Here is an 11,618-nt window from a genome sequence, read left to right as displayed (position 1 = left end):
GAAGACCCTCCGGGGGACCTGCTGACTTCCTGAAGAGCTAACCACCATCTCAACACGTTTGTGTGACTCCAATTTTGGACAACAGAGTGGCATCTCCCACAACGCAGCGTCCAAAGTAGCTCAAATCCTGGGCTTCTTTCAGGGCGCTTAGACTGGGTAATTGATTCGCCACACCTGATCCTTAGGCTGGCTACTGGGCACCTTCCACTGGCCTTTCTCTGCCAGCACTCCACGGTTAGGGCCGTCGTAGGAAAAGACACGGGGTTTTGGCCAACCGGTGACTGCAGACACCGAAGACGGCGTCCATTCCACCTTCAAAGGGCCTAGGCATTCCTAGCTCGTGGGTCTTGCAGAGTTTTGGCCGCCACCATATTTGGAGCGTGCCTACAACATTGGGGCGGGAACCTCTTTGGGAGTTGATTAGGTCACCGCTGGGGGGAGGTGACCTTGTTTGGTTTTTTTTTTTTTTCCCCCCTTGGCACCCGAGAACAGCGGTGCAGTGTTTCCTGCCGCCGCCTCCCACCCCTACCCCCCGCCGCGGGCCTCACCGGGCACCGGGGCTCGGGCAAGCCCGACGGCACGGGCGCTCCGCTCCACGCTGGCCTCTCCCCGGGCGGCCCGCGGGCCCGGGCAAGAGGCGGGAAAGCCGCGCGCCTGCGCCGTGGGAACCGCGGCCGGAGGCGAGAAGCGGGGAGCGGAGGGGGCCGCGGGAGCCGAGTAGCGTACAGAGCGGCGTGTGACGCGGGGACGCCGCGCGCTCCCAACGTCGCCCCGGTTTGACGCACACGGCACCAAACTGTGAGTTTCGGGGGGTCTTCTTCCCGTCGGCGGCGCCGAGGGTTCCCCGCGCCCCCTCTCCCCCCACCCGCGGCTGGGTTCCGCGCGTGTCCCCCCCCCACCCCCGGGCTGAGGCGGTGGCAGGACTTGAGGGTGGCGGAAGAAGTTGCGGGGGGGACCCGGCCCGCGGCGCTCGGGCCCGGGGAAAGCTACGCCCTAGGCTGGCTCGCAACCATCCAAAAGGACGCGTTTTGCCGCACAGGCTAAGATGGCGGCGGCGGCTGCCGAGGAGGCGGAGTTGCTGCTGCTGCACAAGGAGCCCGGGCCGCGGGGTCCGGGAGGCGGCGGCCGCGGGGGGCCGCGGAACCTTAGGTGAGCGGCGGCGGCCGCCGCGGGGCGGGACTCGGCGGCGGACGGGCGGGAGGAGGGGGGGACCCTTTCCGCTCCGGCGGCGGCGGCGGCAGCGGATCCGGTGGCGGACACAAAGGGGCTGAGCCGGGCTCCGGACTTGGGGGGTTTTGTTTAGTCACATGCAGCGCAGCAGCCAGTGAGCGGTAGGGGGTGAAGGGGGCCGAGATCCGGAGGTCGTGAGGGTGGGGTCGGGGGGGGGGGGGAGCCCCGCGGTCGCCATTGTAATGCCCTGAGTAACGGGGCTGGTCTGAGCAGCAGTCCGTCCCGGCCTGGAGCTCCGGCGGCGGTAACTGTCCACACCCCTCCCCTGACTTTGGGACTAGACCACATAGCCTTCCCCTTCTCCCCACTGATCTGCAACGTCTTGCGCCGCTAAGTGCCTGGGAAGTAACTCCAAGAGGCTAGGAAAAAGAGGGAAAAAAAAAAAAAAAAAAAAAAAAAAAGCAAAAAAGAAAAATCACTCGAAGTGTTTGGGTTGCCAGGGGCTTGGTTGGTATCCAGCTAAAGCTTTTTGCCTCTCCAGGTCTGATTCCCTGGCCTTTGTGTCCCTGGGAGCTTAATCTCTGCCAGAGGAAAACAGGTGTGCTCCATCCATTTCTCCCAAGAGCGCGAAGATGAGTTGCCCCAGACCCTTCCCCGTCCTTGGAAACTTAGGTGGTTTCTTGTTGCAAGACTTCCACAGACGACTCTCGTGTTGGGATCCATCCATGGTGTAGCGACCTTAATGGAAAAGTTTTCCTCAACTGTTTTAAGTGATGCTGACTTAAACATAGGTGTTATAGAACCTTTATATTAGATTCCAGATTTTATGTGATAAATTCAGCGAGGAGGGATACCCACGCCTTGGGGCCCCCAAAATGATGGTCTTGTTCTGTGTATAAGCTAATTTCCAAAGCCATATCGAAACACCATCTTCTGTTCTGTCCAGTTCTGATTGGTGCCAAGCGTACTGCATGTGGGGGAATGTGTTAGGCTTGTCTTTGTCGAGTCGTAGTTTAGTTAATTTTGGTCCCACGAAGGAAAGTTTTCCAGAAAGTAAACAACAAAAGTTCCCCAAAGCAAGGAAAGCTGCTTCAGTGCCATGTGTAAGTGTCTAGGGACCTTGATGCAGGAATGCTGTATTTCAGGTAGGTTTGGTAAGAAAAGAAATGAGACTCCATAGTGAGGTTATAACTCAGTGTAGACGGTTACTTTGATGAAAGCCGAATGCCTGACAGGTACTAATGCCGTGGTTTGCATATTGCTGTTAGAAATACAGCTGTAAGTTTGAAACACTCCATACTGCGTTTACAACCATGCATTGTATAGCAAATAACTAACACTGAAGTGTGAATTTCAAAAGAGCTGGTGGCCTTGTATTTGCCATTAATATAATTAAATGAAGGAATATTGCAACACACTTAGATTATTAACTATGAACTCTAAAACATTATTTAAACCTTTAGTTTTCCATGTTTCTTTCTAGGTATGTATTTCCCTATTGTCTTTCACATACAGAGCAGTTTTGTCTAAGCAGGCAGGAGGCATGCTAACTGTATGGATCATACAGTTTTGTCTAAGCAGGCAGGAGGCATGCTAACTGTATGGATCATACAGCTTTACAAAGCAAGATTGCTGAAAGAGCTTGTTACCCATTCTCTTCGCAGTGTATTGAGTGTGAGCAACTTAGTGGTATAACGGAAGATGGTCTCTCAACCCCTATCCTGTTCTGTTCCTAGTTCTGTTAGCAGCTGGCAGTTGTTTTTAAAACAAAGGGTATTACTGATTTTACTCATTAATTAAATAGTGTCATTAGTGAGACCTGTGACAGGAAGTTTAATATTACATAATTTTTTAGCAATGTTGCTTATGTATGAATTTTGAGATTTTTTTCCCCCAAAGCAGACTTGATACAGAAATGTAAAAATTAAAAACAAAACACATGTGCTTGATAAGTAATATGGGAAAGTTCTAGATAACTGTCATTATTGCTAGAAAAGGCTAAGAGGCAAAATAGGTGTTGAAAACTATGCTAGCGCCTTTGAGTTTGATGTTTGGTTGGATACATAAATACGCCCCTCAGGCTACAGTTTAAAATGACCTTAAACCCAGCGGCTGCTGCTACATGTCTTAGGAAACGCAGTAAACGGTAAAGTCACCTGCGGAGGGAGGTCACAGTGCTGCCTGGGAGACTTGTATTGGCTATTTAACATGCTTTTAGAAGTACTGATTTCTTTCAAAAAGGGTTGAAAGGCTAGTTGGTAATGTGCAACCCTGAGTAGATAGAATTAGACACAGTTTTGTGATTATTAGGGTTACTTTGAGGTCTTTGTAATTATAAAGTGAGTGTCACCTGCGTGCCTTAAATGCTTTCCAGGTTTTTTAGTTTGTTGAAGTTCTAGGAGAGTTAGGGTGGCAAAAGGACTAAAGAAAAACTCCTGAGAGACAAAATGGTGGAGTGTCTGTCATGCCAAGGACGCCGTTAATTGTGTAGGATTAATAATGTGCACTCTTTCCAGTGTGACTTTTCTGGGAGGAGAAGTGCTGTCTGCTAAGAGTAACCAGCCACCCAGGGAAGGACTTGGCACGCAGGAAGTGTGGAAGCCGCTTATCACGCCATGCAGTCTGCGTCGCAGGGCACGCTGAGTTCTTAGCAGTCCTTTTACAAAACCAAGCATGGGAGTGAACGGTGGCGTTTGTAACTTGGCTATTCACGAGGTCTTAACGTTTTCCTGCATTTATCTGGTGTAGAGATGTGTTTTGTATACAGCAGGTGCTGTTTGTGATGAAGGTTGGTTAGGAGATGGCTGCTTTTAATAGTGCTGTTTATGCCGTTGAGTTGTACAGGTTTTGAGAATGACTGATTCTGGCACTAGCTCACCCTGCTGGTTGGCCAAAGTATCTCTCTTCTCTCTTACGCAAACAAGCAGCACCTCATAAAGATCTAGACCGAAGAACACCACATTCAGTTGGGCTTCTCATTAGGGAATAGTGTCTGTGCGAAAGCGTGTTTCCTTGTTTCTGAAGGGTTCAGGGTATCCACTCCTTGGTTTTTCTCAGCTCTCCAAAGTAGACCTGTGAGGGTGCTTGTGCGAACTTAACCTGGGCTTCTTGGGTGATTATGAGGTATGCATGCTTCTGTGTTTTTCAGTGGAGGAGCTCTTGAGATTAGAGACTTGTCAGGCTTGGAAGCCCACACTAGTAATCCTCTCACTGTTGTAGCTAAGGCAGATTATCAATTGGGGGCCTATGTGGGTCATAGGTAGATATGACTCTTGGCCCCTCCAGTGTCTTCCCCTCCCCCCAGTATCCTCTCCCAGTTGAGTGATATTAATTAGAAAAAGAAGTCCTGTGAGGTAGCCAGCTGTAACTCTGCAGAAGAAATGCTGAGATTTCAGGAGGAAAAATGGCTTTCTTGAGGCTGGGCAGGGAGGGAGGCCGGGCAGGGAGGGAGGCCGGGCAGGGAGGGAGGCCGGGCAGGGAGGGAGGCCGCGCAGGGAGGCCGGGTCAAGGCTCCCTTGTCTTGAAACTGCTTCTCTGCTCGTCTTTGACAGACTTGCCTTATCTGTAGGGAATCCTTTAGGTTTGTAAGTAAATTTATAGATAAGAGGTTTATCCCCTGGAACTTAATTCTCTTAGTTTAGCTTGTGGTGGAGCTGAAGCTAACTAGAGTGGTACGTACAGATCTTATGTACTACGCTGTTCTTAGCACATATACACACCATTATTTAGTGTACAACATCAGAGACACCTAAGGTGGGAGGGTCTTGGGGTTAAAAGTACCGTTTACCAAACATGCTGGCCTGTGTTCTGTCAGTTACTGATGAGATTTTTTGTTCTGTTTTTGTTCTCTGCATAGACTGTCTGTCCTGTAACTCAGTATGTGAACCAGGCTGGCCAGAACTCAGAGATCGCCAGCCTCTGCCCGGGACTCAGGGTGTATGATGCCACTCCTTCCTCAGTTACTTCCTTTTCTCTTTGTCCTCCGAGACAGGGTCTCTCTGTGTAGCCTTGACTGTCTTGGACTTGCTTTGTAGACCAGGCTGGCCTCGAACTCACAGTGATCCACCTGCCTCTGCCTCCCGAGTGCTGGGATTGAAGACGTGCACGAGCACGCCCGGCTCTTACTTCTATTTTTTTAAAGGCTACTATCTTAATCTTCCTCCATGGTGTCCTTTATTTGCAAGCACACACACCTATGTGTGTTTAAAAGTCAACCTCCCAGCAGTATTGGAGGTAATTGGTACTTTCAGACTGCTGCTACCTGGAGAGGGTGTCTCTCTGTTTGCAAATGGTTGATGACGGTAGAGGAGACCTTGTTGGACTTGGACGGATGACGTTGTTAGTCCTGCGGCTACAGAGTGTGTGTTGGCTTGTGTATATCGGCTACAGTGTGTGTGTTAGCTTGCATGCAGAGTCACAGCTGAGGCAAGAAGAGATAAGGTAGAAATGTGAGCCGTCAGGTGAAACTGGCAGTATTCAAATTTAGCAATGTGAGCAGTACGTGGATTAAACACCACCACCATCTTGGCGGTCTAGACTTGCTGTAAAGGTAGCTCTCTGGCCTATAATTCTGAGTAAGTGTTGTCTAATAAATAGTAGTTATTGTCATTGTCTGCTCCTACAATGACTCAAAATTTTCACCAGTAGTAGTTTAATAATTGTTGGCTTTTGTAAATGTCTCGTTTTAGGCTGTATCTACAAAATGAAAATGCTACAAAGAATGTTAGGGCAGATAAAACTGTGCCTTTGGATATAGAGTAATGCCTGTGACCAGGTTAAGAGTGACTGTACATCGCTTGATGACTGAAAGAGGATAGGCAGATGTGCTTGGCAGTGAGTGCCTGTCAGCGCCCTCCTTACAGCGCCCTGAGGTCTCTGTGCCCTGTTTACAGCTCCCTGAGAGCACTGCTGTCTTTTATAACTTTGATCATGTGGCCGTGACCATTAGAGGAGAGAAGAGGGGGAGTTGGATATGTGTATTGGATGTAATACGTTTTATATTCAAGCTCTTACCTAGGTAAGAGTGAGGGTCCCTGCGCTAGACTGTGATGTGCGAGCCAGCTGAGGACTGTGTCTGTGAGCCAACTGCATACCAGGCTGGTAAAGGTAGAATCCCTGAAGCTATGGAGCTTGAGTTTTGTATTTATTTTTATGTAATTTATTCACAGTACATCCCTACTGTTATCCCCTCGCTCTTATCTTCGGGTTCCCACCCTCCTTCTCTCTTCTGCTCTATCCCCTCCCCTAGACCTCTGATGGGGGGCCTCCCCCACTGATTGACCACAGTCTGTCAGGTCTCATCAGGGTAGCCTGCAGCCCCTTCCTCTGTGTGCTCCCAGGGCTGCCCCACACACATGGAGCAGGAGCTGCCCACCAGCTACATCTCAGCAGCGGTCCAGGCTCTCTGCATGCATTGCCCTTGGCGGGGGCATCAGTTTGAGCAGGCCCCCTCTGTCCAGATGCACTGGCCTTAGAGGTCTCCCTGTGGACCTCCTGACCCCCCTAGGTCCCCGCCTCCCTCTCCCCCCACCCCATCTCTTCCACATGGCTTTCAGCTCTCCTCCCAAGGTCCAGCTACAAGTCCCAGTTATCTGACTGTAACTCCCACTGGGTGGAGTTTCTCAGAGGACTTCTATGCTTGGCTAATATCTGCTTATAACTGAGTATTTACCATGCGTGTCTTTCTGGGACTGGATCACCTCACTCAGGATGGTCTTTTCTAGTTCCATCCATTTGCCCACAAATTTCAAGATTTCCTTGTTTTTGATAGCTGAATAGTGTTCCATTATGTAAGTGTACCACAGTTTCTTTAGTCATTCTTTCATTGATCTTGAGTTTTAGGTTCAGTGAGAGACCCTGACTCAAAAAGTAAAGGTGGAAAGCTGTTGGGGACATGACACAGAGCTCTTGTCTCTAGACAGGCGTATAACAGCACCCCTAAAACAAATGAGCAAACAGGTGAGGTGGAAAAATCTTTTAGGACTTTTAATTTCTCTGAATAGAACATTTTCTTTGCCCGTTTCCCCTTTTTTTCCTGTGTGTCCACATGCATATATTTGATATAATGTTATTTTCCCCTCTTTAATATTCTGCTCTTTCTAGGACTTTTAATTTCGCTGAATAGAGCATTTTCTTTGCCCGTTTCCCCTTTTTTTCCTGTGTGTCCACATGCATATATTTGATATAATGTTATTTTCCCCTCTTTAATATTCTGCTCTTTCCCCTAACACAAGCACAAATTCTTAAGCAAAACAAAATTGTATAAGCTAGTAAATTTTATTTCACACAAGGAGATAGGTAAACACGAAATACTATGTTTCATTTATGTTTAAAAGTTGTTTTCAGCAAGTTAAAAAAATATGGCAAAGTCACCCCTCCCTTTTTTTTTTTTTTTTTTTTTTAAAGACATGGTTTTTTGTTTGTTTTTGCTTTTCCTTGTGTTGGCTGTCCTGGACTTACTTTGTAGACCAGGCTGGCCTTGAACTCACAAAGACCCGCCTGCCTCTGTCTCCCAAGTGCTGGGATTATAGATGAGTGCCGCAGCACCCAGCGAGTATAGTCTTATGTAGTCCAACACATTATATGGCTGAGGGTGATCTTGATCTTCCTGCTATCTTCCAAGTGCTGGGAATACAGGCTTGCATCATTGCTTGCTTGAAAGGTTGCCCCTGATCCTAGCACTGTAATGTAGTAATGGCATTAATATAAATTGTCTATTATGCATTTCTATAATGCTAACAAGGCATATGTTTCCATTTTACATACGAGGAAATACCTCAGACTTAAAGCATTATAGTCAAGTGATCACCAGGTGTGAGCTTGATCCTAGAGATGAGACCTTTTTACTTTGTCTTCTTGGCTTCCTGTGTCTGTTTTACCCTCTTGTACAGTTCTTATCTCTTGGTTCAAAACTCAGCAGTATAAAAGGCATTTTCTGCCTCCTATTATTTTAAGTAGTATCTTCTTGCTCATGTTAGTCCTGGCCGTTGTATAAAGGCTCTTTGTCTCAGTAGCTGGACATTGGTACCACGATGTTGGCCTAACTTGAAGCTGCTTTTTCTTTTCTTCCTTCTCCTTTCCGGTTTTTTGAATCACTTTGGCTGTCCTGGAATCACTTTGTACACCAGGCTGGCCTCTGGCTCACAGAGATCCTCCTGCCTCTGCCTACCAGAGTGCTGGGATAAAGGCGTGCACCACCACCCCTCTATATCTAAAACACTCATTTTAATATAACATAACTGAAACATTTACATTCATTGTCTGTATCGAATCTTTAAAATCCCATGCTACTCCAGACATGAAGCACTTAGTTCAGTTTAGACTAGACATATACAGTAACTGAATTAGACAGTGCAGGTATAGAAAGGCATTTTTAGAGCTTGGTGTGGTGGCGCACGCCTTTAATCCCAGCACTTGGGAGGCAGAGGCAGGCAGATCGCTGTGAGTTCAAGCCCAGCCTGGTCTACAAAGGCTACACAGAAAAACCCTGTCTCAAAAAACCAAAACACCAAAACCAAAACAAAACGGAAAAAAGCCTTTTTAGGATTTTGGAGAGAGTATATAGTTAAAATTTAATTAAATGGTGGTTGAGAAAAAGAAATGCCTGAGGACAGTATTCCTTTAAAAATTTGATGGAACTTAAATCAGATATTCATTGAGCGCAAATGACGGACTGGAACTTGGGGCTGGGATGTGAGAGATACAGAAACACAGCCCTAATAATCGTGTAGTGGGTGTGTATGTGCGTGATTTATTAGTACTTTATGAATATTGAACAGGGTTAGGAAAATTAATACCATGCAGAGTAAGAAAAATGCTGGAAAAAAAAAATACCAAAGGCTCACGGCTCTTCCAAGAGTTTCCCTATAGGAGGATATTGTTTGTTTGCAGTGTGATGGTGAGTCATCAGGAAGAGTGAATGTTGAGGAATTGTTAGTGACTTGTTTTTAAATGCTGTGTGTAGGCAAAGCTCAACACAGACGTAATACTGATCTGTTAAGTACCAAAGAGTGTACGCAGGTAACTTTTTCCTAGAATCTAGATCATGATAATGAACATTTTGGGGTGGGGGTGGGAGGTGGCTCTGTGATTGAAATCGCTTGCTGTTCTTCCAGAGGACATGAGTTCAGTTCCCAGAGCCCACATCAGGAGGTGCACAGCTGTCTGACTTAGGCTCCAGGGGACTATGCCCTTCTCTGGGCTCTGTGGGTACTGCAGTCACATGGCACATGGACACACACAGGCTCCAGGGCACTGTGCCCCCTTCTGGACTCTGTGAGTAGGGCACTCACATGGCACATACACACACACTGAGCACACACTCATACAGTCTTCACAACCCCTCCCTCCCCCCCCCCCAATTCCAGCATTCCTCTAAAGGCAGGCATATCTCTGTGGGTTCAAGGCTAGCCTAGACTACGCATTGAAACTTTGTATTTCAAAAAATAATAAAGAACATTTTCTACACTGAAAACGGTATTCTGTGTTGCCTTGTATTAATTCCCTGTCAGACATATGTAGCCGGTGTTTTGACCTCTTATTACCTCGGGTTTTTTTCTGGATTTGTTGATGGCATACCTATATTTTTCCAAGGATGGGAAAAGTTAATGAGCCTTGTGTCTTTGTTTGCCGTTGTATGGATTTAGAGGTGGGTCACGTGATAGTTGGTATGATGACCACAGCCCCGCCCCTACACACTGCGGCTCATGCCAAGACTGGGGAGGATTCCCGATTTTTATTGCTGGGACCGTTAGTGCTTAGAGTCTGACCTGGGAGTTTACTTGGAATATAGAGATTTGTATTGCCTTCCTAGGTGACAACTGTCTTCTCATCATAGTATTACTTACGTGTATGTACAAGAAGTATGTCAACGGTCCCCTTGCATGGATGCCTTTTGGAGTCTTTCACGCATCCACCTCTCAAGGCTTCTGTTAACCTATGAGTAGCCGGCGTGTTACCCTGTGGGCTGTTGCACATGAACCTGAGTAGTTAACCCAGAAAGGGAGGCCTTACCAACTGAAAGTGCGATGCTGGCTGACCAGAGGTGATGTCGGCCTAGTAGCCCAGCATGTGGAAGGTGGGGCCAATGACTGGGAGCTAGAGGTCATCTTCTGGCTACAAGGTTAGTGAGGCCAGCCCGGGCTACTCGTGCCTGCCTCAGCCCTCTTCCCTACCCCTCATCTCTACAGAGAGAATAAAGAAATGGAGAAATATAATTGTTGATCATGATTTTTTCAAAAAAGATTTATTATGTATACATACGTATGTTTCGCCTGCAGGCCAGCAGAGGGCACCAAGATCTCATAGGTGGTTGTGAGCCACCATGTGGTTGCTGGGAATTGAACTCAGGACCTCTAGAAGAGCAGACAGTGCTCTTAACCGCTGAGCCGTTGCTCGTGCCCCGATCATGATTTTTACTGTAAGTAAATTTTAAATGAATTTTTAAAATCTTAAGTTGGAAACGACAATTGTATCACTGTTACTCCCTCATGCTGCCCACTGGCGGCCTTGTTACAGTTGGGTGTTAAGTGGTGCAGTGCAGAGACCTAGCTTTTCCCCAAGGTTTAGAGGACTTAGAATTGTAAAAGTGTATAGTAAAGAAAATGTGTAGCTTTATGTTTTATTATACCTAGTTTTGAAGAATGGATGTTCTGTAGAAATTGCCGAAAAACACCTGATTATTAACATTTAGATGAGGAATGTGTGTGAGCTAAAGAATGAAAACGTGTACTTCGTGTGAACATACTGTTTTTTGTTTTTGAATAAATGTGCTGAAATATTGCTTCTCCTGAGAATTTATATAGTCAGTCTCTAGAGGTGGCTAACTATCTGCTGGATTGCCTTAGGGTACTTGACTAGGGCTGAGGTTAGACATTGAAAAAAGTACATGTTGTGACTTCAAAATGTTAAGATTTTATAAAAGGTGGGCTCCTGCTTTTTTTGTCCTGGACTTAGGAACTGACACGGTAGTTAGAGGCTGCTGAGGCTCCGGGACGCAGCCTGTGTAGGAAGCCCGAAGAGCGTGTGTGCCTTTGTTACCATGTTGTTCGGTAACCATTTGTGAATTTGGTTTTGATAAAATTGATTTTGTTTTCAGAAACGTCTTGTTTCTGTGATTGCATGCACACTTTCTTTTGTGTCTATTAAGCTTTTTGAAATTTCTTATTTAAAGAATCTGCAAAAATACTTTTCACTGCAGTATGTGATATGCTCCATTTTTCTACTTGAAACTGAAGTTTGTCACATTTTGGATTGTCCATGAGCCTGACAGCAGGCAGGAGACCCACAGAGAAATCAGGGAAGGAGCCAGGCAGACTAAATGTACATTTGTGAACACTGTAGAGTTGAAAATTACAATTACCAGTAAAAGTAATATGGCTTGCAGGTGAAGCCTCCTGGCCACGTGTTTCTGAACCTGGAGCGATACATGGTGAGTTGTCATATGCAAT

General features: G+C 46.8%; 1 protein-coding gene across 8 annotated transcripts in view; it reads left to right on the top strand.

Moving 5' to 3' along the window:
• The first annotated feature begins 650 nt into the window (after positions 1–650).
• The window catches only part of Znf644 (zinc finger protein 644), a 138,386-nt gene continuing 127,418 nt past the window's right edge, over positions 651–11,618 (top strand). For 3 of the 8 annotated variants that reach the window (XR_007833345.1, XM_051170798.1, XM_051170795.1), the window contains exon 1: positions 651–798. The gene's annotated coding sequence lies outside the window, so the exon portion shown is untranslated. Of the gene's footprint in view, positions 799–877; positions 1,150–1,305; positions 1,325–11,618 lie in introns of those variants that run through there. The other 5 variants (XM_051170801.1, XM_051170799.1, XM_051170796.1 and 2 more) reach the window with 5 other exon arrangements.

The sequence above is a fragment of the Acomys russatus genome, chromosome 28 (assembly GCF_903995435.1).
Source record: "Acomys russatus chromosome 28, mAcoRus1.1, whole genome shotgun sequence".
Taxonomy (NCBI): Eukaryota; Metazoa; Chordata; class Mammalia; order Rodentia; family Muridae; genus Acomys; species Acomys russatus.
The sequence above is the reverse complement of the archived record's forward strand: the minus strand, read 5'-3'. Positions and strand labels throughout refer to the sequence as shown.